The sequence below is a fragment of the Mauremys reevesii genome, linkage group 2 (assembly GCF_016161935.1).
Source record: "Mauremys reevesii isolate NIE-2019 linkage group 2, ASM1616193v1, whole genome shotgun sequence".
In the NCBI taxonomy this organism is placed as follows: domain Eukaryota; kingdom Metazoa; phylum Chordata; order Testudines; family Geoemydidae; genus Mauremys; species Mauremys reevesii.
This window is the reverse complement of record NC_052624.1, coordinates 125,054,946-125,062,676: the sequence shown is the minus strand read 5'-3', so window position 1 is coordinate 125,062,676 and position 7,731 is coordinate 125,054,946.

Below are 7,731 nucleotides of genomic sequence, written 5' to 3'. Positions count from 1 at the left end.
GTAAGTGGGGAAGTGGGATATCGGGAGAAAGCACAAGTAGGTGAGTGCAAGAGGGGAGGGCTCCTGCCCCATACTTGGACACCAGGACGATCAGTGAGTTATCTTACATGCCTATACACAAATGCAAGAAGCCTGGGGAACAAGCAGGGAGAACTAGAAGTCCTGGCACAGTCAAGGAATTATGATGTAATTGGAATAACAGAGACTTGGTGGGATAACTCACATGATTGGAGTACTGTCATGGATGGATATAAACTGTTCAGGAAGGATAGGCAGGGCAGAAAAGTTGGGGGAGTTGCGTTGTATGTAAGAGAGCAGTATGACTGCTCAGAGCTCCAGTATGAAACTGCAGAAAAACCTGAGAGTCTCTGGATTAAATTTAGAAGTATGAACAACAAGGGTAATGTCGTGGTGGGAGTCTGCTACAGACCACCAGACCAGGGGGATGAGGTGGACGAGGCTTTCTTCCAGCAACTAACAGAAGTTGCTAGATCACAGGCCCTGGTTCTCATGGGTGACTTTAATCACCCCGATATCTGCTGGGAGAGCAATACAGCAGTGCACAGACAATCCAGGAAGTTTCTGGAAAGTGTAGGGGACAATTTCCTGGTGCAAGTGCTGGAGGAACCAACTAGGGGAAAAGCTCTTCTTGACCTGCTGCTCACAAACAGGGAAGAAATAGTAGAGGAAGCAATAGCGGATGGGAACCTGGGAGGCAGTGACCATGAGATGGTCGAGTTCAGGATCCTGACACAAGGAAGAAAGGAGAGCAGTAGAACAGAGACCCTGGACTTCAGAAAAGCAGACTTCGACTCCCTCAGGGAACTGATGGGCAAGGTCCCCTGGGAGAATAACATGATGGGGAAAGGAGTCGAGGAAAGCTGGCTGTATTTTAAAGAAACCTTATTGAGGTTGCAGGAACAAACCATCCCGATGTGTAGGAAGAAAAGTAAATATGGCAGGCGACCAGCTTGGCTTAAGAGTGAAATCCTTGCTCGTCTTAAACACAAAAAAACAGCTTACAAGAAGTGGAAGATTGGACAAATAACCAGGGAGGAGTATAAAAGTATTGCTCAGGCATGCAGGAGTGAAATTAGGAAGGCCAAAACACACTTGGAGTTGCAGCTAGCCGGAGATGTTAGGAGTAACAAGAAGGGTTTCTTCAGGTATGTTAGCAACAAGAAGAAAGTCAAGGAAAGTGTGGGCCCCTTGCTGAATGAGGGTGGGAACCTAGTGACAGAGGATGTGGAGAAAGCTAGTGCACTCAATGCTTTTTTTGCCTCTATCTTCACAGACAAGTTCAGCTCCCAGACAGCTGCACTCTGCAGCACGGTATGGGGAGGAGGTGACCAGCTCTCTGTGGAGAAAGAAGTAGTTCAGGACTATTTAGAAAAGCTGGACGAGCACAAGTCCATGGGGCCGGATGCACTGCATCCGAGGGTGCTAAAAGAGTTGGCCGATGAGATTGCAGAGCCATTGGCCATTATCTTTGAAAAATCATGGTGATCGGGGGAGGTCCCGGATGGCTGGAAAAAAGCTAATGTAGTGCCCATCTTTAAAAAAGGGAAGAAGGAAGATCCAGGGAACTACAGGCCAGTCAGTCTCACCTCAGTCCCTGGAAAAATCATGGAACAGGTCCTCAAGGAATCAATTCTGAACCACTTAAAGGAGGGGAAAGTGATCAGCATGGATTCACCAAGGGCAAGTCATGCCTGACTAACCTAGTTGCCTTCTATGATGAGCACTGGTGAGGCCTCATTTGGAGTACTGTGTCCAGTTTTGGGCCCCACACTACAAGAAGGATGTGGATAAATTGGAGAGAGTCCAGCGGAGGGCAACAAAAATGAGTAGGGGGCTGGAGCACATGACTTATGAGGAGAGGCTGAGGGAACTGAGATTGTTTAGCCTGCAGAAGAGAAGAATGAGGAGGGATTTGATAGCTGCTTTCAACTACCTGAAAGGGGGTTCCAAAGAGGATGGATCTAGACTGTTCTCAGTGGTAGAAGATGACAGAACAAGGAGTAATGCTCTCAAGTTGCAGAGGGGGAGGTTTAGGTTGGATATTAGGAAAAACTTTTTCTCTAGTAGGGTGGTGAAGAACTGGAATGGGTTACCTAGGTAGGTGGTGGAATCTCCTTCCTTAGAGGTTTTTAAGGTCAGGCTTGACAAAGCCCTGGCTGGGATGATTTAGTTGGGTTTGGTCCTGCTTTGAGCAGGGGGCTGGACTAGATGACCTCCTGAGGTCCCTTCCAACCCTGAGATTCTATGATTTATTGTTTTAAATAAACTGTTTTAAAAATTAAATTTAACAACTTTAATCATATACACTATAATGTTTTTGTGTATGTATATAGATTAGATAAGATTAGATTAGATAAGTAATAGAAAGGCAGTAACAGTTACAATCATCTTCCCATTATTAAAGACTTATTTTATCCTCCACACCATGTCTTATAGTTTTGATCTGGAAAATTAGTTTGACCTCAAGTTTGTCAGATTTACTCTGAAGACAGAAACAAATGTTTCTACTAAGGATGAAGACATTTGATCAAAACATAGTTCAGTTACAGTTCACTAAAACATTACCATGATTTAGAATTTGTACTTGTATGTAATGTTTTTAGAAAGCTTTTTAACTAATTCAAACTTTTCCCATAGGTAAATCTAGAAAACTCATGTGTCATCTATATGTGAAGAAAATATGTTGAAATTGAGCAAAATTATTAACACCTTGTTGTGGATAGTGTTGGGCCCAGTATTGTTTCCAATGATTTCATTTAGAATTATGGATGTGACCTTGCTCCTACTAGTCTCAATGGGAGATTAATTGTTTTTAGTAGGAGAAGAATTAGGTAATGTGTGTTTATGAGAACAGGTTGCACTCTTAACTGAGTGAAGTCTAGAAATAACATAATGGTCTTTTTATAGGTAACAGATAAAAGAGATCTTCCTGTAACTCAAATAATAGAGGTTGTGTTCCTGAACCTGTATGACCAGGGATCTCTTTTCAGCTCTAGAAGTGTATAATTTATCCATAATTAATGCTGATTTAGATTTCCCTTGTAATAATACTTTTTAAATAACCCCACTTTCAAATGTGTTTTGAAGATTAAAAATGGTTCTTTAATTGTTTGTGAAGTGCCTAGGTTCTTTGTGTTTCTCTTTCAGACTAATTGAAATAGCATTACATCTCAGAATGAAAAACATATATCTATTTTGCTGATCTCCCTGAGATCTATGTACAATGCTCACATAGAGTTACATAGAGATAAGTACTTGATTACAAATGTTGATAGATTTTGACACTGGCTTATGCGACAGAAATTTTTCAAGGGCAGAAAATGTATTGTTTGCGATAATACTGTCATTTGTAGAGTGGGTACAATTTTCTATCACTGAAGAAAAGCAAAAGCAAAAAGGAGAATATATTCTGTGATTACCCCTGCTATTGATATATTCTTTTCACAATTATTTCTTTACTCTACTCAAACGTCTCATTTCTCTTATCCACCCAAGACCTGCCTTTTCCTTCCATAAGGGTCAACGCAGACAGTTAGTGCATGGCCTATTAGTGCACTATAGATTTAACTGTCTGTGTTGACCCCGCCACTGTGCACTAAAAGTTCCTTAGTGCACTTTGTCCTACTCCCATTTCATACTGCTGCAAATCTAAGTGTACTTAGTGTGCAGTAACAGGATCTATATGGCTAGTTAGCACATGGCAAGCTAGTGCACTGTAGATTTACAGACCAACTTCCCACACAGTAGCTCTTCATATAGACAACCCTTACTCTCCCCTGACTACCATGCCAGGAAATAAATGTGTCCATTGAAGGGCATATCTGGCTTCCAACTGCTAATTTCAAGGGTAGGATGCAAGAACAATCTTTAAAAAATGACAAATCTCTCAGTCACTAAGTGCTGACAGCATATGAACCATCTTCTCTTCAGACATTCACTCTTCTATATCTAGTTCTCATGGTGTCTCATTGCCAGAGAATTGGTACCATACACTTAATTTACTTTAGTTCCATTGCATATTGTCACCCTATTGCTAATTTGAAAAAACCCACACATTTAATTGACTTATTCACTAGAGCATATCTCCAGTCAGAGGACTAGGAGCAAAACAGTACAAGATTCTATTGCTGTCTCTGCCATCGACTTCCTGCATGCTGTGGGTCTGTCACTTAATCTTTCTGTGCCTCAGGTCCCTCTCTATAAAACAGGAATAATAATATTTCTCTATCTTAGAATGGGGGTATGAGAAATTAATATTCTTCAAGAACTCTGTGCTCCTTAGATCACAGAAATTAAAGATAAAAAATATTTTAGGTTACGCAGTCTATTTTCCTACCCATGTAGAGGAAAGTGTCATATAAGTGCAAAGTATTAAGTTATGGCTATCTCTAGCACGGTTATGAAAAGCATTGTTTTCTCCTGTCAATTTTATCTTTTTTCACTTAATAAACACTGCTTTTCCCTACTGTATCTTAAAAAGTACTAGTCAACATGCTTCCGTTTTATTGCTTAAAAATATACTTTGCATGTATGTAGTGCTTTTGGAGCTTCAATAGCAGTTGAGGTGAATATAAACTACTTTATCACCACCACATCTCTGGTAGGCAAGTAATTATTATTGCCCCCATTTTATAGAGGAGAAAACTTAATTAGAGAAGTTTAATGAGTTGCCTAAGGCCCCAGTATGAGTCATGATCAGAACAAGGTTTAGAAATTATAATTTCCTGGTTGACATTTCTATGCTCAGTATCAACATACCGTACATTCTGGAATAGGAGTTGTTAGTTGTGGTCTCTAAATGGTTGAGTAGTTTGCTTTCAATTATACATCACAACTTTTATAGGATCATGAATAATAGTATTTTTGTTTGCTTGTTTCCATTTTTGTGTGTTTTTATCAGGGGCAGATAAGTGGATTATTTTTAAAAATATATGTTTAAAATCCCAGCAATCCCAGCAGGATCATAACATATTTTTAGATCTGCTTCACGGTGTATCTTTAAACTATGCACATCAACTTGATGTTGATGCTATGATTGAACTGGTTTAATAGATCTCATGCAATTTTTCATTTAACTTTGCACATCCTCATCTCTTGGGCCTCACAGGTCATACAACACTGATCAGCAAATCACAGGGCAAAAATAATTTACTAATGAAGGTTTCAGGGTCTACACTGCAATTAAACACCAGCAGCTGGCCTACATCAGCTGACTTGGGCTGATGAAGCTTAGGCTACAGGGCTATACATTGCAGTGTAGATGTTCAGACTAGGGCTGGAGCCCAGGCTCTGGGAACCACCCCCATCACAGATCCCAAAGCCTAGGCTCCAGCATGAGTCAGAACATCTATGCTACAATTTTGTATCCCACAGCCTGAGCCCTGTGAGCCTGAGTCAGCTGACATGGGCTAGCCATAGGTGTTTAACTGCAGTGTAGACATATCCAGTGATATTCAGCATTTGAAACAAATGGATATAGAATACCAGTAAAGATGCCAAATAGCAGTAACCTTACCCCTGCCTACTTTATAGTTTTCTTTCTCTGCATTCATTGATTGGGGGGAAAAAGCTTAAAAGCAGAGTAAAGTTATGAACACGGTTTATCTTCTGAGAGTACTATCCTTTCTGGTCAGGTTGTAAAATGTTTGAAAATAAAGAGGAAAAATGGAAATCATGCCACACAATGAACAGGACACTTGGACTTAAAATCACCACTGTATGGCTCCAGTTTTGCATCATTGTAACTTCACTGATTTCAGAATTTAAAGCTGAAGTTATACGGTGGTGATTTTAAGCATATTTCATCCGCATAGTTGGAATTAACAACTGTTGTAAAATGAAACTGCAAATTAACATCTTAGAATATGTCTAGATTGCACACCAAGCCTGGGTCGCTGGGATCTGGGCTTGTGGATTCAGGGTTTCCAACCCTGTGCTTGAATGTTCACCCTGCATTGTCAACCAGGGTTTATAAATAGGGCTATTATTTTTGTCATGGAATCCGTGACTTCCAGAGATCTCTGTGACTTGAGCCCGTAGCCCATGGTGACTGGGAACTGCGGCATCCCCCCATTGCCCATGGTGACTGGGAACTGTGGGGCCCCAAGCTTCCAGCTGCCACACGTAGGGGAGGGAGTGCCCCGCAGCTCCCAGCCACTGGTGGTGGGGATGTCCCAGAGCTCCCAGGGATGGTATGGGGACCCTGAAGCTCTCTATTTTGTCATGCATATTTTTAGTAAAAGTCATGGATAGGTCACAGGGCTTCCGTGAATTTTTCTTTATTGTCCATGACCTGTCCATGATTTTTACTAAAAATATGTGTGACAAAATCTTAGCCGTATTTATAATTGCTGGATCTTGGGGTATGTCTACACTACGAAATTACGTTGAATTTATAGAAGTTGTTTTTTTAGAAATCGTTTTTATACAGTCGATTGTGTGTGTCCCCACACAAAATGCTCTAAGTGCATTAAGTCGGCAGACTGCATCCACAGTACCAAGGCTAGCGTCGACTTCCAGAGCATTACACTGTGGGTAGCTGTGAGTAGCTAACCCACAGTTCCCGCAGTTTCTGCTGCCCATTGGGATTCTGGGTGGAGATTCCAATGCCTGATGGGGCAAAAACAGTGTCACGGGTGGTTCTGGGTACATGTCATCAGGCCTCCCTCTCCCTCCCTCCATGAGAGCAATGACAGACAATCATTTTGCGCCTTTTTCCTGGGCTACCTGAGCAGACGCCATACCACGGCAAGCATGGAGACCGCTCAGCTCACTGTCACCATACGTCTCCTAGGTGCTGGCAGATGTGGGACTGCATTGCTACACAGCAGCAGCTCATTGCCTTTTGGCAGCAGACGGTGCAATACGATTGGTAGGCATCGTCGTCATATTCCTGGGTGCTCTTTTAGCCAACCTCGGTGAGATCAGTTGGGCGCCTGGGCAGACATGGGAGTGACTCAGCCAGGTCATTCACATCTTCTGCCGAGCACCCAGGAGGTGACGATGGCTAGCACTCGTACTGCACTGTCTTCTGGCGAGCAGCCAGGAGATGATGATGGCTTGCAGTCGTACTGCACCGTCTACTGCCAGCCTAAGATGTAAAAGATAGATGGATCAAAATAAGAAATTGACCTGATTTGTTTTGTGAAATCAACAGCCTGCTAAACCCAGAGGTTTGAGTTCAATCCTTGAGGGGGCCATTCTGTGTGACAGTTGTTTGTGTTTCTCCTTGATGCAAAGCCATCCTTTTGTTGATTTTAATTCCCTGTAAGCCATGTCGTCAGTCACCCCTCCCTCCGTCAGAGCAATGACAGACAATTGTTTCGCGCAAAACAAGGCGAGGAGGTGACGGCAGCGCGGTGACGAGAGGGACATGGTCATAGACTTTTCACAAAGTACGGGCTGGGCAATGTGCCCCGGCAATGTGCACATCATACTGAGGCGCTCTGCAAACATGCTTGCCAGACAGGAAATGAAATTCAAAAGTTTGCGGGCCTTTTCTTATCTATCTGGCTAGTGCATCTGAATTGAGAGCGCTGGCCAGAGTGGTCACAATGGAGCACTCTGGGATAGCTCCCGGAGGCCAATAACGTCAAATTGCGTCCACACTAGCTCAAATTCGACCCGGCAAGTCCGATTTCAGCGCTAATCCCCTTGTCGGAGGTGGAGTAAAGAAATCAATTTAAAGAGCCCTTTAAGTCGGAAAAAAGG